Below are 27,217 nucleotides of genomic sequence, written 5' to 3' on the forward strand. Positions count from 1 at the left end.
TGGAGAGTGGCATAGTAAGCTGCTGCCAGCCCGCCGCCTTCAGGAGGAATCGAACCTCAATAAAGGGAAAAAAGAAGTCGTATGATTGGCGGACAGGTAAAATATGACAGGCGACGAACTGTGATGGAACTAGCGTCAGACTTTAATGCTGGACGGAGTACAAGTGTGTTTGAACATACAGTGCACTGAACTCTCCTAACGATGGGCCCCACAGCTGACGTTCCATGCATGTGCCAATGTCAACACCATGACGTCGACAGCTGCCACTGAAATGGGCACGTGACCATTGGCACTGGATGTTATCGCCGAGGCAGAGTGCTGCATGAGCTGATGAATCCCGACACCTGCCTCATCGTGTTGGTGGGAGGGCGCGAATCCGTCGTCTTCGAGGGCAACAGCTCCTTGACACTTGTACTGCGGAATGCACACAAGGTCTCAGCGGCTGCATTATGCTCTGGGGAACATTTACGGAGGCATACATGGGTCCCGTGGAGATTATGCAAGGCATCATGACGGCCAAGGAGTATCGTACACTGGTTGCAGACCAGGTACACCCCTTCATGACAGTCGTGTTCCCCGACAGCAGTGGCATTATTCGGCAAAGTAATGAACCATGTCACCCGGCCAGGAGTCTGATGGAGTGGTTCGAGGAACACAGTGCCGAGTTCCACTTGATGTGTTGGTCCTCCCATGTCGCCAGATCTGAAGCCGATCGAACACATCAGGGATGTAACTGAACGTGGCATCAGAGATCATCGCTCCCCTCCCCGGAATTAATGGGAAATAGGTGGCTTCTGTGTGCACATGTGGTGCCGTCTCTCTCCAGTGAGCTACTGCTTCCATGTCACGATGCGTCGCAGCTGTTACCTGTCTCAAAGGCGCACATGCCGTCTGCTAGATAGGTGGTCATAAAATTCTGGCTGATCTGTGTATAAATAAGCTGTAACAATGACGTCCGAGAAGCACAAATCTTTGAACTTCGCAGGCCCCTCTTCCTGACAGCGTCTTCGTGCTCTTATTGCGAAATGTGCAACAATACGCAGTCTCCAGCGCATGAAAGATTCGATGCGACGGCGGCTTCGTGCATGTATCCTTGCTAACGGGAGGCATTTTGAACACGACACATAGGAAAGTGTTTCATTCCGTGCTGATATGTTCTTCCCGTGCGTGTCTCCTGCGATTAACGTGTTGAAGAGTGGTAGAACCTGCACTCTGATATGGAAATAAAGCGTTTTCGGGCCCATGTTTATGTAACATATTTTCTTTCTCTGCTCCATATCTATTTGTTACACCCTGTATCACAATCACTTGAGCAAAAAGTGGAAGAACGCACGTGCCTGTCCTCATTGCAAGCAATACCACCTCCACAAACAACACACGGACGCAAAATCTCTGTGTCCAGCACTAGCTACTACTCCCTCTACCTTCCTACCCTCGCAAATGTACGTCCAAACCCCCTCTACAAAAACCTGCGCTCCCCAAACGCAAGCACACACACAAGCGCGCGCGCGCGCACACACACACACACACACACACACACACACACACACACACACACACTGTTGATAAAACCGCACTATATAAACAGTTACCTCCGTCCATCATTAAAGGAGGTATCATCCCATTCAAAACCTTAGTCCCCTAAAGTATCCACCCCTTTGAAAGAACACACATTGTACGAGGTGTGGCTAGAAAAAAACCGGATTAGTACTGGTGAAACAATAAAACGAATGCAATAAGGCTGAAAGTCGCGTGGCCTGTCACGTGACTCTCGCTCCGCCTACTGCTCGAGTTTCATCTGCCTCCTGCATTCAGTCTGCCCGTGGCGTCTGTTCCAAGTAGTTGACGTTTTGTCTGTGCGTCGGAAAATGTTGAGTGTACAGAAAGAACAGCGTGTCAACATCAAATTTTGTTTCAAACTAGGAAAATCTGCAAGTGAAACGTTTGTAATGTTACAACAAGTGTACGCCGATGATTGTTTATCGCGAACACAAGTGTTTGAGTGGTTTAAACGATTTAAAGATGGCCGCGAAGACACCAGTGATGACACTCGCACTGGCAGACCATTGTCAGCAAAAACTGATGCAAACATTGAAAAAATCGGTAAACTTGTTCGACACTTTCCTTGTCAACTCCTGTTAACTCAGACACTGCTCTGATTGTTAAACGGCGATCTTGTCGAACAAGTTTACCGATTTTTTCAATGTTTTCATCAGTTTTTGCTGACAATGGTCTGCCAGTGCGAGTGTCATCACTGGTGTCTTCGCGGCCATCTTTAAATCGTTTAAACCACTCAAACACTTGTGTTCGCGATAAACTATCATCGCCGTACACTTGTTGTAACATTACAAACGTTTCACTTGCAGATTTTCCTAGTTTGAAACAAAATTTGATGTTAACACGCTGTTCTTTCTGTACACTCAACATTTTCCGACGCACAGACAAAACGTCAACTACTTAAAACAGACGCCACGGGCAGACTGAGTGCAGGAGGCAGATGAAACTCGAGCAGTAGGCGGAGCGAGAGTCACGTGACAGGCCACGCGACTTTCAGCCTTATTGCATTCGTTTTATTGTTTCACCAGTACTAGTCCGGTTTTTTTCTAGCCACACCTCGTACATCAAATAACCCTCACCTCCTGTACCTCTTCCATCTCAGTACATATGTCACATATGTCACGTATGTGGACCTGACGGGATACCAATTCCATTCCACACAGAGTACGTGAAAGAACTTGCCCCCCTTCTAACAGCCGTGTACCGCAAGTCTCTACAAGAACGGAAAGTTCCAAATTATTGGAAAAAAGCACAGGTAGTTCCAGTTTTCAAGACGGATCGTCGAGCAGATGCGCAAAACTATAGGCCTATATCTCTGACATCGATCTGTTGTAGAATTTTAGAACATGTTTTTTGTTCGCGTATCATGGCATTCCTGGAAACGCAGAATGTAATCGGTAGGAATCAACATGGATTCAGGAAACAGCGATCGTGTGAGACCCAACTCGCTTTATTTGTTCATGAGAGCCAGAAAATATTAGTTAGATACAGGCTCCCATGGCTCTGAGCACCATGGGACTTAACATCTTAGGTCATCAGTCCCCTAGAACTTCGAACTACTTAAACCTAACTAACCTAAGGACATCACACACATCCATGCCCGAGGCAGGATTCCAACCTGCGACCGTAGCAGTCCCGCGGTTCCGGACTGCAGCGCCTAGAACCGCACGGCCACCGTGGCCGGCATACAGGCTCCCAGGTAGATGCCATTTTCCTTGACTTCCGGAAGGCGTTCGATACAGCTCCGCACTGTTGCCTGATAAACACAGTAAGGGCCTACGGAATATCAGACCAGCTGTGTGGCTGGACTGAAGAGTGTTTAGCAAACAGAACACAGCATGTTGTTTTCAATGGAGGGACGTCTGCAGACGTTAAAGTAACCTCTAGCGTGCCACAGGGGAGTGTTATGGGACCATTGATTTTCACAATATGTATAAATGACATAGTACATAGTGTCGGAAGTTCCATGCGGCTTTTCGCGGATGATGCTGTAGTATACAGAGAAGTTGCAGCATTAGAAAATAGCAGCGAAAGGCAGGAAGATCTGCAGCGGATAGGCACTTGGTGCAGGGAGTGGCAACTGATCCTTAACATAGACAAATGTAGTGTATTGTGAACGAATAGAAAGAAGGATCCTTTATTTTATAATTATATGATAGCAGAACACTGGTAGCAGTTACTTCTGTAAAATATCTGGGAGTATGCGTGCGGAATGATTTGAAGTGGAATGATCATATAAAATTAATTGTTCGTAAGGCGGGTGCCAGGTTGAGATTCATTGGGAGAGTCCTTACAAAACGTAGTCCATCAACAAAGGAGGTGGCTTACAAAACACTCGTTCGACCTGTACTTGAGTATTGCTCATCAGTGTGGGATCAGTACCAGGTCGGGTTGACAGAGGAGACAGAGAAGATCCAAAGAAGAGTGGCGCTTTTCGTCAAAGGGTTATTTGGTACGCGTGATAGCGTTAGGGAGGTGTTTAGCAAACTCAAGTGGCAGACTCTGCAAGTGAGATGCTCTGCATCGCGGTGTAGCTTGCTGTCCAGGTTTCGAGAGGGTGCGTTTTTGGATGAAATATATTGCTTCCCCCTACTTATACCTCCCGAGGAGATCACGAATGTAAAAATAGAGATTCGAGCGCGCACGGAGGCTTTCCGGCAGTCGTTCTTCCCACGAACCATATGCGACTGGAACAGGAAAGGGAGGTAATGACAGTGGCACGTAAAGTGCCCTCCGTCACACACCGTTGGGTGGCTTGCGGAGTATAAATGTAGATGTAGATATAGATTCCCAAAACCCTTCCATTTCAGAACGCCTCGAAACACCCGTGTAAAGCTCTCATCCGTCCCCTGTCTAACTGAAAATGGACCTTGTGGAATATCCTACCTTTAAACATCCGTTCCGTCAGCTTCAGTAAACATCATCTTACTCATGCCCTCTGATAACAAGAAATCCATCTCCTCCTTCCCAACGAAAACTTCCCCCAATCCCACCATTCCATACTCATGTCTCCCAACATCCTACGTGCATAGCACTGAGAATCCCAGTCCAACTGCAGGCTGTGTAGCCATCCTTCATCTCAGAAACATGCACATCATACCACGCAAGCTATCTAACGGTGGGTGGCGGAGGGTACCTTTGGTACCACTGCCCTGTTCCACTCGCGAATGTCCTGTTGTAAGAATGATTGTAGGTAAGCCTCGGTATTAGCTCTAATTTCTCCGATGTTTTCATCGTGCTCATTTGGCAAGAGGAAGTAATGTGTGGTCTGACTCTTCACGAAAAGTGCTCTCTCGAGTTATTAGTAGTAAACCTCTCCTGTAACGTGTGCAGGTGAAGATTGTGGACCATCACTGTAACGCTTTCGCGCCATTAGACGGCCCGCGACTCTCTTCATTGGATCTTCTCTATCTCTTCTATCAGTCCTACCTGCTGACGAAACCAGATAGATAAACAGGAGGCAACACTCTGTCAGACAAGTGCTTTGTATGCAGCTTCCTTCGTGGATGACTTAGATCTCCTTAAGATTCTTCCAATGAATCTCATCTTGGTATCTACCATTCCTAGTGTTTCCTTGATATGGTCATTCCACTTGAGGTCGCTCTCGATACTTACTCCTAGATGTTTTACGATAGATACGCTTTCCAGCAATTTGTCATCAGTAGTGTAGCTGTGCAGTAGGGATTTATTTTGCTATGTATGCGCAGTATGTTACCTTTACTCACGTTTATAGTCAACTATCACACCCTGCATCATTCATAAATCGTCTGCACGTCATTTGCAAATCGATACTCTCTTCTGGCGTTGCTACTGAGCCGTGGTAAAAATTGCTGTTTAGAAGAGCGTGCCGCAGCGCGTAGTGTGAAGCAGTCTCCCTCCGTTTCTGGCGGTGGCGCCGCTGTGGTGTCTCACTATGGTCGGAAAGGGGAAAGGTTGCCTGTTCACGTCCATTTAAGGGGCGCTATGAGCTCACCAGTGGGTCAGTCTGGTTCAGGCTCTCGCCCCCAGCTTGCTTGTCTGTCTCTCGTCCGCATTTGTTAGGCAGTTATTATCTGTCTGTCGTTCGGATCAACCTTTAAAGCCGGCAAAATGAGAGTCTTTCCACTCCGCCAGTAAGAGATTTCAGCTAGTGGTCGCCCGGTCGGGGCTGATTTCCTGCAACTGAGTCTGCGCGTTAGGCCGCCAGTATGCTAGAGTTGCTCGGGCAACGGTGATTGGCGGATCGATCGATCGGTTGATTGGTCGCGCACTAAGACACAAGATGACTTGTCCGTCTTGAGCGTCGGCGCATGTGAGGTCGCCACGTGAGCCCAGTGGGCCGCGGCGAATAGCGAGGGGTAGTGACTTCGCGGTCGACACGAGAGCAACAGGAGTCAACCCACGACATCAGTCTGGCCGGTGCGAGCTGCGACGCCGTGAGACGGGAAATCGGCGCGCCTTCCTGCGTCCGTTGAAGCGGCTGGCAGCGTACGGTTCGGGAGAGCGATTTGGGCGTGCTGCGCCAGCTCTTCTCGAGAAATCGCAGTTATTAGAAGTTAAGTGATTGGTGATATGTTGTTTGATTTACTCTTGTTAAATTCTACTTGTTTTCTTGGTGAGGTCACCAGCCGTTTTGCTTTGGGGTCGTCCCAACATTCTTCTTCGTTTGCCCACCCGCGGGAAGGTGGTTGTTTATAAATTGGGTGGTCCGTTTTTCCCTTGTGGAGTAGGGGCGGTTTAGAGCAACCTGCGGTTCGGGTTGTTCGGTAATCTCCCTATCAATCTACCGTAAGTTAGTAGCTGCGTCTGCCATGTTTGTCGGATTTGGTGTGTTAAAGAATGTATTGCTTGGAGTGTAACGGCCTAATACCTGAAATATGTTTGATCTTTCGAAATTTTGATATTATTGCCTATGATCTTGAGAGGCGGTATCTGTGTACTGTAGCGCATCTTAACTATTGTTTGGCCAACCTTGTAGAATTTTATATAAGATTGCATTTCATGAGCTTTTATTTAAATGATCATTTTAGTATATAAAGTTGCCACCCTTTCACCGTAAGACTTTTCTTAGAAGTTAAAATCAAGTTGCGCCTTCGGTGGCAAGGTTAATATTTAAATTTTTAGTGTTTTGTACCATTTCTATCCCTCCTACGGGGGATGCATAGTTTGTGTGCTTCTGTAAATTGTTAAAACTCTTAGTTTAAAGTAATCTGGTGTGTTGCAGATTTGCACCAGTGTGGTCTTTCAGAGGCTGTTCTGAGCGGTCGCAACTATGGCCGTGTCAAAAGCGAGCGGCAAGGTTCTCTGCCCAAAAGCTCATACAGTCAAAACTAGTTTCTTTCTGCCTCTGTGTAAATTGTAACTTTGATATTTAGAGGGTGCTTTCTGATCATAATTTTAAATCTGTTTCTTTTAAAAAATGATTTTAGGGACTATTAAAGTGAATGAAATTCACATTTGTTAAAAGGAATTGGTTATGATTTCATCAGTTACTCCCTGGCAACTACTTCCATGCTTACATAGTGTGATTAAATGTATTAATGTTCTTGATGAATCGCTAGTAAGTAAAATAAATTCTTAAGTATATTCTTTGAAAATAAATCACGGTTCAGCTACTTTCTTATAAATAACTGAATATTCTGAGAGCAGTCCAAGAGCTTCTGACGCTTTCTACTAAACCATTTATTCATATTGTAACAGTAACTGTCCGATCACACATCCTCGGCGAAGTCTGGAAATTCCCTTTACATCTGTCGATTTTGTTCTCTAAGAGCGACATGTTGAGTTCTGTCTGCAACGAAGTCTTGAACCCCGTTGCAAAACTGATCCGATACTCGGTATGCTCGTATTTTTTCACCGACCTTAGAGAAGGACGGTGTCAAATGCATTCCTGATGTCAAAGAATATTGCATATCCTTAGCGCCTTTATCTATAGCAGTCTGGATCTTATGAAGCAACAGAACGAGCTAAGTTTCGCAAGGTCACTGTTTGCGGAATCTACGTTTATATTTACGAAGCAGAATTTCGTTTTCTAAAAGCATCATAATTCATGAGCATAAAACACGTTCCATAATTCTACAACAGATTGATGTTAATGCTGTAGGTATATAATCTTGTGCATCTGTCCCACGACGCTTCTTGAAAACGAAAATTACCTGCACTTTTTTCCAGTAGCTAGGCGTCTTTCGTTTTCCCATCTTTCGAAGTACTTCTACGCCCCCAATCACTCGTAAATGATCCAAATGAACACCTCACCCTCACCATTTTTTCTGTCAAAACACACAATAACCCTTGCCAGCATCTACATCCTCCCTAATCAATATACCTGGAGAAATTCATGATAAACACTGTGTTGTCTTATGGTACACTGATTCACTACTGGTTTCGCTCATTGACCATCTTGGAATAATACCTGTTGTGGCAATTTAGCATGTCATACATGCTAGTTAACCAGAAAAGTATACGCCATTGCTGACCTGAAAACGCCAAAATGAAACTTAACGCCATGGCTTAAGAAAGCAGAAAACTTCGAAAAAAACGTAACAGTACTGAGTACACAGCCCCACTGCTCAGACACAACATCCAGCAGGTTAACACACAAGTGTTCAGGTGTTTGGCTGAACACTTGTGCGTTAATCTGCTGGATGTTTTTATCGCTGAATAATAAAGACAAAAAAAAAGAGGAAAGTTGATGCCAGCCATAGAGGCGTACATATTTTTAATTTTTTTGTTAATGTAATTACTGCTATTTTTTTTTTACCACGTTAGTAATTCTATGTTATTTTTAAGTCAAAATTATCCATGAATACACAGAGAAACAGATACAAATTTTGTCAGTGGTATGTCTAACGTTGATGTATATACTCGCTGCAGCTGTAAACAGTGAAAATAACTTCAGATCACAATTCCAATAGTGGATATTCTGATAAACAGTACAGTGAATGGCGAACACCTCGCAAAAATTCAATTTTTCTGTGCTCTTCGTTCCACCGGAGGTGATGTGACGTCGGTCTTGTTCTGTTATGAAGAAGTGAAAATCTGTTATTAAAAAGAACATCATGTCTCGAAATGTATACAGTTCATATGAATTTTCATTCTATGGTTGTTTGTGAATTATTTGCGATGTCGTAGGTGACATTTGTCATTTGTCATTTGAAACAGTAATGCAGAGCCATTAAAGTAGATTATGTAAACATGTCACGTAATGAATCTGTGATTAAGCACAAAAAATGTAGAATATAAAATTTTACTTTGTTATATTGTACCACTATTGTAACTGTAACATTTTAAACGGATTAAGTACCCAAATTATAGTGAGAGAGAAGGGTAGGGGGCGAAACGAGGAAAGAGAGCTGGGTGTAGGCAACGGGAAGTCCAACAGCAAATGAAATTTCAGTCCCACAGGATGCTGGCCGTTAATGTGAGAGTTCGGAATTTGTAACTCCCTGTTTCCTGCGCCCGCATGTCCGCTGAGAGAACTCCCTACTTGCTCTTCTGTGGACAGCGAGGTAACCAGCATTTTCCTGCGAAAACGCGAAATGGATCGCGCCTCTCAAATAGCAGGAATACAGTTTTGAAATACCGTGCTTCTCCGCTACCACATTAAGATGCAGATGACTTCTGGACGTATTAAATGCCTTAGAGATATAACAGTGGCTAATAGTAAATTATTTACGTATATTTTAATAGGTAATTTAAGTTACGACACTGTTAATGACCTAATCAAAATCTCAGAATACGTTTTTAAGTTCATTAAATTCAGGTGATAAATTATAAAGCTCAGAAGTTTTCAGTACCGTTCCGAACACACTACGATGGTATAACTTCATACGGCCTGTAATACAAAATATTTCGACATCATTTTAAGTTGCGTGCAACCGCAGTCAAATGTCAACAGTTTTATAACAGGGCAAAAATCACCGCTATAGCTGTAGAAAGTTTTTTATTAATATCAAGACCGGTTTTATGCAAATTTAGGCGTTTGTCAAATTGATAGTTAACGTTTCCAGCGGGTATTAATTTATCAATGGCATGAAGGATGGGGAGAGGATTCAGGGCAACGTAAATTAATATTGTAGGCACAATTTGTATCACCTGAAGATGCACGTTAATTGGTGAAACCATTCGTGGTTTTAATAAACTTTCTACAGCCAGAGTGGTGTTTTCCGCCTTCTTATAAAAAACAAAAATTTCAGAGCGGCCATGGTGAGGACAAACCGCTACATAATTCATCCAGCAGCAATTCTTTCGAAGTGAATAAGTAATTTCCCTATAGCGTTGAAATTATGAGAATATGTGGTATAAAATTACTGGGTTCCTCATGCGTGTATTGTATTAGAGGCGCTGTAGTATAAACGTTTGTGTTTGAGGCCTCGCTTGAATTACCCACTAACGCTTCCTTCGCACAGTATTCATTCAGTGTCAAGAGTATATCAACCCTAGCAATACCAAGGCATTTTCCATAACGCATACTACCAAGAGGGGAGGGGCGTACTTGCCCATCACAAAAAATTAAAGAAACATATAATTTCGGTAATTATGTTTTATTAACGAAATTATTTTTAAATATGCACCTATGTATAAATATGGTCCAGAGCCTGAAATTATCTTTCTGCACTATCTTTGTTTTCAGTAATGGTTGGGCCTGTTACATAAAGAGGAATGGTGCTTTATGACAACCACAGAATATTTTTAAAAAAATACAAATTTAGTTAACTATTGTTGAGTTTTATGAGCAACATAAAGATATATAGATGCGAATGAAGGATCCTGAATTTGAAATACGATTGTGACATTTGTTCAAAAATGGTTCAAATGGCCCTGAGCACTATGGGACTCAACATCTTAGGTCATAAGTCCCCTAGAACTTAGAACTACTTAAACCTAACTAACCTAAGGACATCACACACACCCATGCCCGAGGCAAGATTCGAACCTGCGACCGTAGCAGTCCCGCGGTTCAGGACTGCAGCGCCAGAACTGTTTTTTTTTAAACATATACAAATGAGTGTTAGGTAAACAAATTATTAGAATAACATTAAATACAACAAAATAGAACATTTCCTGTTTTCCTTTTTTTTGTTCTTTTTTTGTTTTTGTTTTTGTTTAAAAATTTGTATTGAACAAACTAAAAGTACATATATATTCACTATGCAAGAGTTCTTCAAGGTACCATTTAAAAATATACAAATGACTGTTAGTTAAACAAAAAAATATTAAAAAAGAAAAACATTAAATACAACAAAATATAACATATTCTGTCTTCTTCCTTTTTTTTAAAAAAATTGTGTTTGTTTTTGGTCGATGCATGAGAACGCGGATAAGGGTGTTGCATCATGTGACAGGTAGGCATGGTACACCCCAACTTTGAGGGGGGTCAAGGAAGACGCTGCGGAGATAACCGGCAAAAGTTTGTCGGTAAGATGGTTTTCGGGTGCGGGTGCTATGCGCGGTCACAACTTTGTACCAGAAGTCAAGGACTGTATGCGAACCACTCTGAAAGAGATATTCTAAAGCCTGTTCTCGAAACCAGATTAGGGTATGGTGCTTAGCAAGAGGGTAGTGAAATGTCTGGGGCAACAACAGGAAATCCGGGGTTACCGTCGTTGGCGGGGCACGGAGGTAAAAGCCCACGATTCGTTGGTTGAGGAGCCATACGTTTTGTTTCAGGGGGCACGTAAGACGGTGCTCGTCGGTGTCTTCGAGCTGACAGTCAGGGCAGAGTGGGGAGGTGGCCAGTCCTATGCGATAAAGTCGACTATTAGTCGGGAATTTTCCATAGACTAAAACGTACCAGAGTGCAGACACAGACGACGGTAAAAAGGGTGCATGCACACACCCCCAAACCGTGCGCCAGTTAATGTCAGGATGCTGTAGCACCATGGGGTCGCAAGGGTTGGACAGCATAAACAAACGATAATAATCTTTTGTACGGGGAGGACGGGTGACTGGAAGATCGGCCCGAATGTAGCTGAGTTCTATGAAACAATTTGCGACGTAGTACAATAATGGAGAAATAGGTGCCACTTTGATCGGTGGATCGAGAGAAGCTGGTCGGAGGATATCTAAGAGACTGCGTGTTAAGGACGGGACCGGCCCCTGCCAGTGCCGCAACAGAGTGTGGACAAAGAGTGCAGAAGAGCGTGCCCGCACGTTGATGAGTCCGAGGCCACCTTTTGCAGGAGGCAGTGTTAGAGTGTTGTATCGGACTTTGAAAAGTGCCCCTGCTGACACGAAATATCCAAAGGCTGATTGGATGCGGCGGCCAAGGAGTAACGGCATTGGGAGGATCTGGGCGACGTGTACCAGTTTAGGGGCGACATACATGTTGATATAGGACACACGTTGGAGTTGGTTTAAGTTACGGTGCACTTGACCGCGGACATGGTGCCGAATCGACTGCAAAAGCCGCCGGTAAGCCAGGGCCACTGTGCGGTGTGTGGAGCTCGTAAATTCGATACCCAAGTAACGAAGGGTCGCACTGACTGGGAGTGGGGTCGGCACCATAGCCGGGAGGCCGCGCCCAATGTGCATCATAGTCGATTTACGGACATTAAGAATGCTACCAGAAAGACGTCCATACTGGTGGATCCATTGGATGGCGTCATTGAGTTTTGTGGAGCAGCAGGTGAGAAAGAGGAGATCGTCCGCATAAGCCCTACAGTGAAAGGTGTGGTCACGCAAAGAGAGGCCCTGCAGTCTAGAGGTAAGTCCAGTGATGAGGGGCTCAAGTGCAATGGCATATAGTAAAGTAGACATAGGGCATCCTTGACGCACAAAGCGGAATATAGGGATCGGTCCTACAAGCCTCCCATTGACTTGTACCATCGAGACCGCGGGAAGTAGTAACCGGCGAATGGCATCGACAAAAAGCAATGGGAACCCCATACGTGTCGCCACCATGAGGAGGAATGGGTGTCGAACGCGATCAAAGGCACTCGTGAAATCGACAGATACCAGTGCTGCACGAAGGCGACAAACCGACGCCAGAGCAATGAGGTCACGGCATTCTCCTAGGGCTCTTTGTAAGGTAGCCCCACAACCACGTGCAGTCTGCTCAGGTGAAAGGACCGTAGGTAAGACGGTGCGTATGCGCGCTGCTAAGAGGCGTGCATAGATTTTATAGTCTGCATTCAGTAGTGTAAGGGGACGATATGCAGAGACATGAGACCCTCCCTTCGGTTTAGGCACAGGTAGAAGAATGCCAGTGACGAATTCAGGTGGAATTGGGAAGGACGGAGTAAAGAGTTCCTGAATCATTTCCGTCCAGCGAGGAAGCATTAACGTGGTGAACGCCCGGTAAAACTCCACTGGGAGACCATCTGGTCCGGGTGATCTGTTCTTGGCCCCTTTGTTGATCGCATCGACCACCTCTTCTGCGGTGATTGCAGACATCATGGACGTTGACTCCGCTACGGCGAGGGTCCGATCAGGGGAAGGACGGAGATCATCAGGAATGGGCGTCGCCATCGGTTCATCATCATAAAATTGGCGATAATGTTCAGCAAAGGCAGACACGACTGCCGCCAGTGTTGTGTGGTGAACACCATCGGAGGTCGTGATGTTGGGGACGAAAAGTCGACGTCGACGACTATGGTCGGATGCGGCATGGATTGTGGATGGGGTTTCGTCGTGGAGGAGGTCTTGTCGTCGGGAACGCACCACGACGCCATGCAGTCGCGCACGTTGAAGAGAGAGGAGACGAGCTTTAGTACGTTGTCGTTCCCTGTGGGTGTCAGGTGATGGAGGGAGCGCATCGAGCTCACGGAGGACGGCGTAGTGAAAATTTGTGGTGTCTCGATGCCATGCTGCTGCTTCCTTGCCACATTGTATGAAGGCCTTTCTGATCGCACGTTTGGCACATTTGAGCCACCAATAGAACGTGGATGTGTACTGCGGAAGGCGTCTTTCGCAAGACGCCCATGTAGTGGCAATACATTGTCGGCAGTGTGGATCATTAAGGAGGGAGGTATTAAGCTTCCAGTAACCTCTGCTGCGCCACACTGACTGAGGTGGCAGAGCCAGGGAGCAAATGACGGCGCAATGGTCCGAAAATGCAAGGGGCCATCGTTCAGCTTGGGCGACTTCATTGCCGAGGTGAGCAGAGACATAAAACCGGTCCAGTCTGCTCGCAGAATGTGCTGTATAATGGGTAAAACCGGGGGTATTGCCATGAATTTTCTCCTAAACGTCGCCGGCCGAAGTGGCCGTGCGGTTAAAGGCGCTGCAGTCTGGAACCGCAAGACCGCTACGGTCGCAGGTTCGAATCCTGCCTCGGGCATGGATGTTTGTGATGTCCTTAGGTTAGTTAGGTTTAACTAGTTCTAAGTTCTAGGGGACTACTGACCTCAGCAGTTGAGTCCCATAGTGCTCAGAGCCATTTGAACCATTCTCCTAAACGTCCACTAGATGAAAATCTTCGATTAAGGTGAGCAGCGCCGGGCATGGCGAATAACCAGGCACTTGGTCCTGCGGATGGAGGACACAGTTGAAATCGCCTCCGATGATAAGGCGATCATAGCGTCCAGAAAACAGGGGCGCCACGTCATGTCCGAAGAAAGTGGACCGCTGCCGACGGTTCGTGGAGCCAGACGGAGCGTAGATATTGACGACGCGCGTGTCGAAGATGGTAACAGCCATGCCTCTTCCACAGGGAAGGATTGTCGTGTCCGTGAGTGGGACTCTTTCGCGTATGTAGAAAGCCACTCCACGCCCTGATTGATCACATGTGGACGTGTATGAGTCGTAGCCGTAGACTGGTGGTAGTGTGGCAACGCGTACTTCCTGAAGAAGGGCGACGTCGACGTCAGAGGCCCGAAGCATGTCACATAGGAGTTGCAGCTTGGGTGCAAGGCCGATCATGTTGATATTCAGTGTGGCAAACCGGTACGTTTGTTTCAGTGGTGGTGGACGCGCATCTACCATCACCAAGGGAAGTAAGAGGAGGGCACCGACAGGAAGTCCCGTCCCATCAGCTGCAATGCCTCGCTTTTAATGTTAACAGGCAGCCTCGTCCGGCGGAGGCAACTCATCCGGAGGAGGGGGCGTACCTTCCTCAATGTCGTCGGCCCATGCTCCTGTGTCGTGGGTCTGTCCAATGTCCATGGGAATTGCGTCGTGGTGAGAGAGATCTGGAGTTGTCGGCGGGAAGACAGGCGTCTCAACCGGCGCACCGATCGTTACATTGTGCGTGGCGACCTCCATAGTGGTCCCGTCCTGCGAAACGTCTTGTTTATCGTGAAAGTTGTCCGCCGACCTCTGCGTGGAAATGTCGGCTGCTTGGATGTCTTCTTCGTCGTCGCGGGTGGCAACGCTCTGAGAGCCCGTGGGTGAACGGCGACGGCGTTTGCGCCTACGTGGCGAGCGTTGTTTGCGCACGTGTTCCTCAGTGTCGGACGACGGCAAGGTGGAGCGTCGACCTGGTTCGAAGGCGTCGGTGGGTATAATGAAATTGTCAAACAGGTAGTGAAGATGTACTGGTCTCCTCGGCGTCCGGTGCGGGAGCCTGTTCGGCGGCAATGTTGTCAGGTGGGACGTCTGCACCGTCCGTTGGTGACTGGGACGGTGGGACGTGCCGATCGGAAGGACCGGGCGACGGACTGGACGAAACTGTAGACGTGGCAAGAGCCGCTGCGTAAGTGACCGGTAGGGCGGTCATCGTGGGTGTGACGGACGCTTCCGACAACGGGAGCTGCGCGACACGCCGTTGAATGCATTCAGACCGTAGGTGACCTTCTTTCCCGCAACCGGAACAGGTCCGAGGTTGGCCGTCGTACATTATAATGGCACGGCAGCCTCCGATACGTAGATAGGAAGGCACGTGTTTCTGCAACTCGATGCGGACCTGTCTAACACCGTTTAAAACGGGATAGGTTTGAAATTGTACCCATCGTTCGGCAACATGTTCCAGAACGTTGCCATAGGGACGGAGCGCCTCGATGACGACGTCTGCAGGTAGTTCGAACGGCAGTTCGAAGATCCTTATCGTCCGTGTGCCGAGACCTGCGTGATCGACGGTAACGGGTCCGACGTTGCCGTCGGAATGACAGAAGCGCAGTCCACGTTTTGCCTCTTGAAGCACCTTGTCGCACGCCGCATCGTTGATCATTTTGACGTAGACGGTACTGTTAACTATGGACAAGTGGATACCAATTAGATCCGTTGGTGGTATTTTAACTTCATCGCGTATAAATCGTTCTACCTCCAGGGCCTTGGGTCGGGCGAAGTCGGAACAAAAGTTGAAACGTAATGTCTTCTTCCGATAGTTGTGCGCCATGGTGGTCTAGAAGGAAACCGGCACTTACAGCGGCCGACGTAAACACAAACACACCGTGCGCGCCTCGCCCGCAGTGCTCTGGCGCGTGACCGCCTCGCAGCACTGCCGGCGGCAGACTTAGACCACCGCGGCCGGCTGACATTTGTTACAAGATGTCGCATTCACTACCAGGACTTAAGTTTTCGGATTACGTTTTACTGAAAAATTCAAAATAACTGCGGAATCCGTTATAAGAAATCAATAAAAACAATAAATATTTGTTTTCAAAATTTTAAAGTACAATGTACAAGACAAGGTTGCAATGTTTTCAAAAGGTGGGCATAAAGCATCCCCTCCCCCTTGCTACCGCGAACGTTAAATGACAAGCTCCATGGCAGTAACGTAGCACCTACGTTTATTTGGAACTAATGCCACGACGGCCACGTGGAGTGGCCGCGCGATTAGAGGCGCTATGTCGCGGATTACGTGGCCCATTCCGCCGGACGTTCGGGTCCTCCCTTGGGCATGGGTGTGTGTGTGTTGTTCTTAGCGTAAGTTAGTTTAAGTAGTAAGTCTGGGGACCGACGACCTCAGCAGTTTGGTCGCTTACGAATTCACACACATATGAACCTTAGAATGCTGTGACGTAGCGACGTGACAGAAATACAGCCGAAGAAGTGTAAGAAAGCCCGAGAAATTCGTTGCGGAGGTAACCGTTGTAAATCTTAAATGATATTCTAACAAGATCGTCTTAAATGCTACCGTATTACTGTTTTTTTTGCATAAGCCGTATACGTCCAGTAACGCAATGACGATCTTAACGTGGTTAAATGCAGTAAGCTCAAGAAGAAGATACTGAAGGAAATGGAAGCTCATACGCTGATAAAGTAAACGATACAAAGAAATTGATCTCCTGGAACCTGTGAGGTACACGTTGCGTAGCAACGGCGTGCTGGGAGTAACGCGAAACCGAAGACTGTCTCGAGCCGATTCCAAATTCGATCGTATCCGCCGCACACTGTGACCGAGGACAGCTTCTGGTCTTGCGGTAAACGAGCACGTGGGGAGCGCTCGCTAGGCAGAGCCATGAGGAAGCACAACAGGCTGAAGGTGGACCCTCTGACAGATGCGTGTTGCCAGCCAGAAGTTGGCGGCGGGATCGCAGCGGTACACGAGGTGGGGCAGCAGCGCAGCATGGTGACACTGTGTGTGTGTGTGTGTGAGAGAGAGAGAGAGAGAGAGAGAGAGAGAGAGAGAGAGAGTGTAGGATATCATAGCTTTAGGTCCGTAGTATCCTTAGTCAGTACATTTGGTATCAGGAGATACTTATATAACCAGCCGTCGGATTTGCCAGGTAATGGAAGACTGCTAAGATGTCACTACCTGGTGAGTCTTTTGAATTGGATGTTTAAAAAAAGATCTCTGTTGCGTTTGAGAACCAAAATACTGTCTCTTCAGTTTCGCTGGAAATTCTAACATTTCGTCGATTTGTCACTCATTTTTATCGCGAAACATGGCTGTCGTCTGGGTATTAGTGCTGCGACCTATTACGTTGACAATTTTTGTGTAAGTGTGAGTGCCGCTCGTGTGTCATTGTTCAAAGTCGATGACCAGTATCCCAGTTTTTCACTTTATCCAACATTTCTTGATGGTACGCGTGAAAGAGCACTCTTTGAATCTGTCGATTAATGACTGTGAGTGTCGAACAGGCACTTTCTTCCCGGTAGTCTTTTGACGAATCAAAGTAATAGTGTAATTTACAGATTTTGTCTCTGTTATGTAAATAGTCTCTTCCTCGTAAGCCTTACCTTCCATTAAATGTTCGCTAAGGACAAGGAATCGCTGTCGCTAGTAAAGCTGTTTTGTTTATCGTTGTGTGACGGCTTTGTGTTACGAAGGCTTTATATCAACAACATTGTGACTCAGGAAGTCGGTATCAGGGGCACGCTTAGCATGGAAGTTAAGAGCCCCTATAATGTCGCTCCTTAAACACAACAACTACCAAATCAATTATCAATTTATTCAAGACAATATTTACAAAACAGTTAAGAGACAATCAACACGTGGCCATGTTTAAGACAATACCAAAATGTCACATAGCTTGCTTCTTAAGCAAAGCAGCAAATTCTAAATACCAAGACTAACTTAAAGAGATAAACCATAAAGATTTCAATAGTTAAAAGAACAATAAATTACAATCAGAAGGTGATTTAAAGGTTAACAATTAATACAATTCATTCCCGAACAAATTTAAAAAAAACCTTTTTTTCTTAAAAAAAATTGGTGACTTAACGTAAAATGCCTGAAGCAGCAGACTAGCCGTCCAAAACAACACCCAAACGTCTGGGTTAACCGGGAGTCACTTCCCATTAGACGGCACGTCACAGCTTCTGTGCACAGAAGCGAAACGTGGCGCGCTCCAACACACCCCAACTCGCAGAAAACTGGAACACAAACAGATGGCAGAAGACACGGCAAACACCAACCAAACATCTATTAATATAAGTTAAGAGTGTGGTGTCACCGCTAGACACCACACTTGCTAGGTGGTAGCTTAAATCGGCCGCGGTCCATTAGTACATGTCGGACCCGCGTGTCGCCACTGGCAGTGATCGCAGACCGAGCGCCACCACACGGCAGGTCTCGAGAGACGTACTAGCACTCGGCCCAGTTGTACGACGACGTTGCTAGCGACTACACTGACGAAGCCTTTCTCTCATTTGCCGAGAGACAGTTAGAATAGCCTCCAGCTAAGTTAATGGCTACGATTTAGCAAGGCGCCATTTGTACCATTGCATGTATCTCAAGATAGTCTCACTTGTATCATCAAGAATGCTGTATACCAAAGGACGATATAAAAGTTAAGTGTTCTAGTAGCTACGTTCTTTTCTTTATCACATTCATTACGAATCCTGTTCCAGACTTCGCGCCAGTCGGCGTGTGTGTACGTGTGCCCTTTCGGCTACCCGTCTCTGTGGACTGGCTGCCTTGTCAGTCCACTACAAAGAGATCAATAAATAACAATATAAATGAAGCAAATGCTCTAATACTGAGTGAGTGCATTCAGATATATGAACGTATATAAAGAAAGTACGTATAAATGACTAGCTTTACAAAATACGAGTCTTTACTACTGAGTGAGTGCTTTCAAATAAATGCACGTATATAGGTGACTCAAATTTTACAGCAATATACAAGGGACGTCGACTTGGTGGCAATCAAAATATACTGAAAATCTCACACAGACAATACATAAACTTCTGGATATTGTCCCAAAACTCCAAAAAAAAAAAAAATATAACACACACACCTTCGTGCTACTCAGCTTCCTAATAGTAATGCAACAAGCGGATTTTTAAAAGGAATTAGTAACTGCTGGTATCCAGGCGCTCATACACTTTGTCGGCTGCTCTTACTTCAACGACGCGTATATTAGGGCAACCAAGCAACAAATACACTCGCTGGAACGCGAATGATTCTACGAAACGAAGGCACTAAAATCACTTACTCCTTAAATGGAGAGCGTTGTTCGAGATGGTCTCCAGGGATGGGTCTCTCCGAGAAAACAGGCACCAAGGCAATGCGACGAACAGCAGCCGGAGCTGACATCAGGCAGGTCCACCACAAACTCGAGACCGCCTTACGAGGTAGGCCCGGCGTGCCGCTGCTGGCAGAGCACGCGTGTTTTCCCCTTTCGTGCACTCAAGCACGTCCTCGCACCCCGTAGCGAGTCCAACACCAATTGCCGCGAGCGCGAAACACCCGCGAGATCACAACAGGGGCAAAGATACTCGTACAGCCGGGTAGTCGGTAGTGTCTCTCCCAAGAACTGGTGTTCAGAAAAGGCGCACAGCGGCTGAAACATAATGTAGATCATTGTTTAATGGTATCAAACCCATACCGGCTGTGTACATAAACAAATAGAGAACAAAGGGCATCACGTCAGCTGCAGGTAGTCTCGCTGGATCGCTGACTATCAAACTTGGAAGCAGGGTTATTGAAGAGATGCATGACTTTCCCGATAACGAACCTAGAATAGACAAAGAAAGAAATGCAAGTTAGATGTAGTAGGGAATGATTATTCATGGTATTCTGTAAGAAGAAGCAGATCCTAACATCCGTAGATATATGCCTTGACAGAAGAAAAATATTCATACTAATTAATTCTCTATCGGTACAAAATGTGGGCAACGGGAATGACAGTAATGAGGCTATTAGAAATCTGTGTAAAGACGCTTTCATGAGATGGTGGCATATCAGATAAATGAAGCAAATAAATAAAAAAGACATGCACCGAGCCAGTGCTTGCCTTATTACAACGGTGAGTCACTGAAATGCATTGCATAGTAAGATATCTGTTTAGGTAGACAACAATCAGGTTTGACTATCTGAAACGTGTTTCAAGTAACCATCATTTATACAAATTATTATAGGCGCATGCCTAGATGGTTCTTACTAAGACGAAATGGCACACATGATCGACTGTCCTTGCGTATTTTTAAGAGCTGAAAAATCAAATAATCCCCTACACTATATGTTTTTAAATACTGGTGCTGCTTTCAGTACAATTTCTCAGATACATGTTTTATTATTCTTTTTCCTTTTCTTTCAATAAATTCGCAGCGTGTCTTTCGTATTACCTAACATGGCGTCAGTAATGCGCATGTAGATTTAATTTAGATTTATCAAGTATTATTACAGAAATAAATGAAATACAAATATCCTCTATACTTCTCACAGCAGAACAACTAAATACCTTGAAAAGTAATTCTTTTATCACTTAAAGCTGGTTCGTGGAATTTTTGTAGTAGGCTTCCTTGGGGTAGTTTGCAGCTATCTTCAAGTATTTGCCAATTAAGTGTTTTTTTTTTTTTTTTTTACGCCCTCCATTGGTTCAAACAAGCTGTGACTATTCCTGGCGTACTTTCTTGAATTCATTCAATATCCCTTGACAGTCGTATTTCGCATGGGTCCCACAGTATTCTAGGTTGTGTTACAAGAGTGCTTTCTAAGCGATCTCGTTTGTAGGCTGGTACATGTCACAAGTATTCTACCGTTGAGCCCAAGTGGGCCACCTGCCTTGCCTAGCCTATGTGATCGACCCATTACCAATCCTTGCAAATTATCACACCAAAGTATTTGCATGAGTTGACCAAACCCAACTGTGAATCTCTGATACTGTAGCCACAGGATACTACGTTCTCCTACGTCAGGCAGTGCTGCATGTGGTTAGCACGAAACCTGGCACATCTTCCAGCAACCACCCACTCTTTCAAATACACCTGGTTCCATTCGGATTGCGTCAAAACCATCGCACGCATTCGTAACTCGCTCCTGTAACCTTGAGATATTTATGGATGCGTTGGGAACACACCAATGCCTTTAAATCGCTCCAAACCCTGTAATCAAACGGACTCACGTCCGGTAAACTGGGACGCCATGCTACACCGGACCTCCTCAACTAATCCGTCGCTCATGAAACTCTGGGGTGAGATACTGTCGCACAATAGAAAAAAAAAAAAAAAAATGAGCTGGTGCCCAGTCGTGCATAAAGCACAGTCGCTGTCTTTCTGTAAGGCTCACATCCAATAACGCTGTTAATTCGTGAGTAACGAACTGCTACAATAAGACGGCCTACATCACCGATTGGAAATTACTCTTCACAAGTAGAACAGCCCATATCTCAACAGATACTGGTAGTTATAGGACATTTTCCTTAAGTTTTGACCAATACTGCCTGTTTTCGAAATGTGTTCCACTTTCTTCAACTACACTTACAGCGTACTAGCTGCAACACGCGTCTGCGCTCCTTTATCAGTAGTTTCGTTGTTATGTGTCCTGGTGAGCGAGTCATTTATAAGTGACAAATATCTGGGTATATAGGGGTGTAGACATGTATGTGTGTATGTATACATGTATGTAGTGCCGATATATAGCAACATAATGAATGGGTTTTTGTTATTATTTCGTATGTCATTTAAGGCTACTCCGACGTAATCTTTGTAAATACATTTCTCGGAATTATCATCGGATTTTATGGTTCTATCTCCACAATATTTCGATGCAGAAACTGTCCGGCTTCGCTAGATGGTGTAGCAGCTCTTTTGCAAATTTCAGAAGCCACGCACACGGGTAAACATTGGGTGCCCACCGTCAAGGGGTAATCTACTATATAAACCCTCTTAGTCAACGAAGTCTTCACAAGTGTCGTCTGCATCCCACACATGTATACCATATTTAGAAATATTAATAATATTCAAAAGTACGAGGCCTGTTCAGAAAGTAAGCTCCGATTGATTGCCAAATTGAAACCACAGTGAACATCAGAAATGTTTTACTTGTAACAATTAGCTACACCTTTCAGCTACTTCTCTACGTAGTCGCCGTTCTGACTTAGACTTTTGTCATAGCGTTGTACCAACTTTTCAATAGCCTCATCATAGAAGGCAGCCGCCAGTGCTTTCCGCCAATTCTCCACGCTGGCCTACACCTCGTTGTCTGTGTCAAAATGTTGTCTTCAAAGACAGCGGTTCATGTGACCAGAGATGAAACGCAGGGGGAGACAATTGCGGACTGTATTGTGGGTAATCTCACATTTCCATTTGAAAACGATGCAGGAGCATCTTCATTGCCCCTGCAGAATGCGGCTGAGAATTGTCTTGAAGAAGAAACAGCACGACAGTTATGTAATGTTAGCTGCATAGCTTCAGGCGAAATTTCTCACCAGGCCCTCATACTTGGCGGCAGACACTATTTTCTAGACATCTTTACGCACTCACTGCGAGCTCAGAAATGAGAAGAGCGACGTGATGCTAACTGGGGTTATACTAGAGACACTACCCAACACATCTGTGCAAAGCTTTATCGGATTTTCATAGTCGTTTCCATTTCGCGACCGATCGGAGCTTACTTTCTGAACGCCCCTCGTAAATAAACCCTCTTAGTCAACGAAGTCTTCACAAGTGTCGTCTGCATCCCACACGTTTATACCATATTTAGAAATATTAATGATATTCAAAAGTATAATACAAGTACCTAACTCAAAGGAAAGATGGAGAGATTTTTTTTAATAGTAAAGATTTAAAACCTTCAGAAATTGAAAACAAATTAAAACATTGTTATAGAAAAAAAGAAACAACTAAATGCTCAAAAACTACCCAGTTTAAAAGGACCATTGTAAAATTACAGGACAAACAAGTTTGCATCTTTAACTTATTAAAGATTACTTTTAAAAAATCTGTAAAAATGTTTATAGCGAAAACTGTCAGAATAAAGCGCAATAAATTGTTAAACAACAGTTTAATTTGTGACATTATTATCAAAGCTAAGTCAAATACAAAATTGAGACTTACCAAATATCGACTATCTACTACAAAATGCATACCTATTTCAAGGAATGAAAATAAAACGTTAAATTTCTTAAAGTGTCAAATAGCGCCAAACTGACGAAGAAGGAATGTAAATAATTTTTGGTTTAGGGCAGCACAAATTTTGTAATATCTGAACGTTCAACAACGCCTGCTACGCCCACTGCCGAGTTATGCGTGCGGAGGGGCATGGACAGTAGTGTGCTTCTATACGCCATACTACTTAAGTAGCTGTACATTGTACCACGTGTTTACTGCACAACAAATTTAATAACGTTTTAACGCAGTTAATGTTCACTGACCTACTTCACCGTCTTAGGAGTCGATCTTTTTTTTTTCGTTTTAAAATAGCCTAGGGTCCTCCTCAGGGTTCAAGCTACCTCCGTACAAAATATCGTGAAAATCAGTTGTGTAATGTAACGGACAGCGTTACTTTCATATTTTAAAGTCTTAGTATGGCTGTCCACTGAGGTGACAGACGTGATGTGATACCTCCACACACATCGTGTCGGATCTCCTTTTGCCAGGTGTAGTGCAGTAGCTCGACGTGGCATGGACTGAACAGGTCGTTGGAAGTCCCTTGCAGAAATATTCAGCGATGTTGCTTCTATAGCTATCCGTAAAGGCGACTGGGTTGCCGATGCAGAATTCTGTACACGAAACTGTCGATCATGTCCCATAAATGCTTAATGGGTGGTCAAATAATTCGCTCGAATTCTCCAGGATGTTCAAACAAGTCGCGAACAATTGTGTCCCAGTGACATTGCGCATTCTCATCGATAAACGCTCCGTCGTTGTTTGGGAACATGAAGTCTATGAATGGCTTCCCTCCAAATATCTGAACATAGTCATCTCCACCGGATGGCCCAATCCTCCGCAATAGCTGACTGGTCAGCCTGACGGACTAACGTCCTAAGTGGCCCGGCTTCTATTCCCGGCTGGGTCGGGGATCTTCCCCACTCAGGGACTGGGTGTTGTGTTGCCTTCATCATCATTTCATCCCCATCCGGCGCGCAGGTCGCCCAATACGACGCCGAATGTAATAAGATCTGCACCAAGGCGGCCGGACCTGCCCTGTAAGGGGCCTCCCAGCCAATGACGCCAAACGCTCATTTCCATTACCGGATGGCCCAGTCAATTGCATGTAAAAACAGTACACAGCATTACGGAAGGAGTGCCAACTTGCACAGTGCATTGTTGACATCTTCGATCCATGGCTTCGTGGGGTCTGCGCGACACTCTAACCCTAACATCAACTCTTAGCAAATGAAATCGGGACTCATCTGACCATGCCGCCGTCTATTCGTCTATTTGTACGAGGGCAGTTCAATAAGTAATGCAACACATTTTTTTTCTCGGCCAATTTTGGTAGAAAAAACCGGAAATTTCTTGTGGAATATTTTCAAACATTCCCGCTTCGTCTTGTATAGTTTCATTGACTTCCGACAGGTGGCAGCCCTGTACAGAGCTGTTAAAATGGCGTCTGTAACGGATGTGCGTTGCAAACAACGGGCAGTGATCGAGTTTCTTTTGGCGGAAAACCAGGGCATCTCAGATATTCATAGGCGCTTGCAGAATGTCTATGGTGATCTGGCAGTGGACAAAAGCACGGTGAGTCGTTGGGCAAAGCGTGTGTCATCATCGCCGCAAGGTCAAGCAAGACTGTCTGATCTCCCGCGTGCGGGCCGGCCGTGCACAGCTGTGACTCCTGCAATGGCGGAGCGTGCGAACACACTCGTTCGAGATGATCGATGGATCACCATCAAACAACTCAGTGCTCAACTTGACATCTCTGTTGGTAGTGCTGTCACAATTGTTCACCAGTTGGGATATTCAAAGGTTTGTTCCCGCTGGGTCCCTCGTTGTCTAACCGAACACCAAAAAGAGCAAAGGAGAACCATCTGTGCGGAACTGCTTGCTCGTCATGTGGCTGAGGGTGACAATTTCTTGTCAAAGATTGTTACAGGCGATGAAACATGGGTTCATCACTTCGAACCTGAAACAAAACGGCGCCGGCCGAAGTGGCCGTGCGGTTAAAGGCGCTGCAGTCTGGAACCGCAAGACCGCTACGGTCGCAGGTTCGAATCCTGCCTCGGGCATGGATGTTTGTGATGTCCTTAGGTTAGTTAGGTTTAACTAGTTCTAAGTTCTAGGGGACTAATGACCTCAGCAGTTGAGTCCCATAGTGCTCAGAGCCATTTGAACCATTTTTGAACAAAACGGCAATCAATGGAGTGGCGCCACACCCACTCCCCTACCAAGAAAAAGTTTAAAGCCATACCCTCAGCCGGTAAAGTCATGGTTACAGTCTTCTGGGACGCTGAAGGGGTTATTCTGTTCGATGTCCTTCCCCATGGTCAAACGATCAACTCTGAAGTGTATTGTGCTACTCTTCAGAAATTGAAGAAACGACTTCAGCGTGTTCGTAGGCACAAAAATCAGAAAGAACTTCTCCTTCTTCATGACAACTCAAGACCTCTCACAAGTCTTCGCACCCGAGAGGAGCTCACAAAACTTCAGTGGACTGTTCTTCCTCATGCACCCTACAGCCCCGATCTCGCACCGTCGGATTTCTATATGTTTGGCCCAATAAAGGACGCAATCCGTGGGAGGCACTACGCGGATGATGAAGTTATTGATGCGTTACGACGTTGGCTCCGACATCGACCAGTGGAATGGTACCGTGCAGGCATACAGGCCCTCATTTCAAGGTGGCGTAAGGCCGTAGCATTGAATGGAGATTACGTGGAAAAATAGTGTTGTGTAGCTAAAAGATTGGGGAATAACCTGGTGTATTTCAATGCTGAATAAAACAACCCCTGTTTCAGAAAAAAATGTGTTGCATTACTTATTGAACTGCCCTCGTAATAATATCTGCACCAAGGCGGCCGGACCTGCCCTGTAAGGGGCCTCCCGGCCAATGACGCCAAACACCCATTTCCATTACCGGATGGCCCAGTCAATTGCATGTAAAAACAGTACACAGCATTACGGAACGAGTGCCAACTTGCACAGTGCATTGTTGACATCTTCGATCACCGGCTTCGTGGGCTCTGCGCGACACTCTAACCCTAACATCAACTCTTAGCAAATGAAATCGGGACTCATCTGACCATGCCGCCGTCTATTCGTCTATTTGTATATGATCACAAGGCCAGCAGAGGCGCTGCAGGCAATGTCGTGATGTTAGCAAAGGCGCTTGCGTCGGTTGTCTGCTGCCATAGCCCATTGACACCAGATTTCGCAGCACAGTCCCAGAAGATACGTTCGTCGTCTGTCTCATAATTATTTCTGATGTTTCCAGAATGAGATTTTCACTCTGCAGCGGAGTGTGCGCTGATATGAAACTTCCTGGCAGATTAAAACTGTGTGCCCGGCCGAGACTCGAACTCGGGACCTTTGCCTTTCGCGGGCAAGTGCTCTACCAACTGAGCTACCGAAGCACGACTCACGACCGGTACTCACAGCTTTACTTTTGCCAGTACCTCGTCTCCTACCTTCCAAACTTTACAGAAGCTCTCCTGCGAACCTTGCAGAACTAGCACTCCTGAAAGAAAGGATATTGCGGAGACATGGCTTAGCCACAGCCTGGGGGATGTTTCCAGAATGAGATTTTCACTCTGCAGCGGAGTGTGCGCTGATATGAAACTTCCTGGCAGATTAAAACTGTGTGCCCGACCGAGACTCGAACTCGGGACCTTTGCCTTTCGCGGGCAAGTGCTCTACCAACTGAGCTGCCGAAGCACGACTCACGCCCGGTACTCACAGCTTTACTTCTGCCAGCATAGGTTCGCAGGAGAGCTTCTGTAAAGTTTGGAAGGTAGGAGACGAGGTACTGGCAGAAGTAAAGCTGTGAGTACCGGGCGTGAGTCGAGCTTCGGTAGCTCAGTTGGTAGAGCACTTGCCCGCGAAAGGCAAAGGTCCCGAGTTCGAGTCTCGGTCGGGCACACAGTTTTAATCTGCCAGGAAGTTTCATTTCTGATGTTATTTCACGCGGTGTTGCTTGTCAGTTAGCACTGACATCTGGCTGTGTAAGCGCTGCTGCTCTCGGTCGTTAAGG

General features: G+C 45.8%; 1 protein-coding gene and 1 non-coding gene across 2 annotated transcripts in view; one reads left to right on the forward strand and one right to left on the reverse strand.

Annotated features, from left to right (window-relative positions):
• Window positions 1-27,217, forward strand: part of LOC126235537 (inositol-trisphosphate 3-kinase A-like) — a 192,189-nt gene that overhangs the window by 114,430 nt on the left and 50,542 nt on the right. The window lies entirely within an intron of this gene.
• Window positions 26,527-26,601, reverse strand: Trnas-cga (transfer RNA serine (anticodon CGA)). Its single transcript has one exon. It is a non-coding gene; the product is annotated as a tRNA-Ser (tRNA).

Source organism: Schistocerca nitens, chromosome 2 (genome assembly GCF_023898315.1).
Source record: "Schistocerca nitens isolate TAMUIC-IGC-003100 chromosome 2, iqSchNite1.1, whole genome shotgun sequence".
In the NCBI taxonomy this organism is placed as follows: domain Eukaryota; kingdom Metazoa; phylum Arthropoda; class Insecta; order Orthoptera; family Acrididae; genus Schistocerca; species Schistocerca nitens.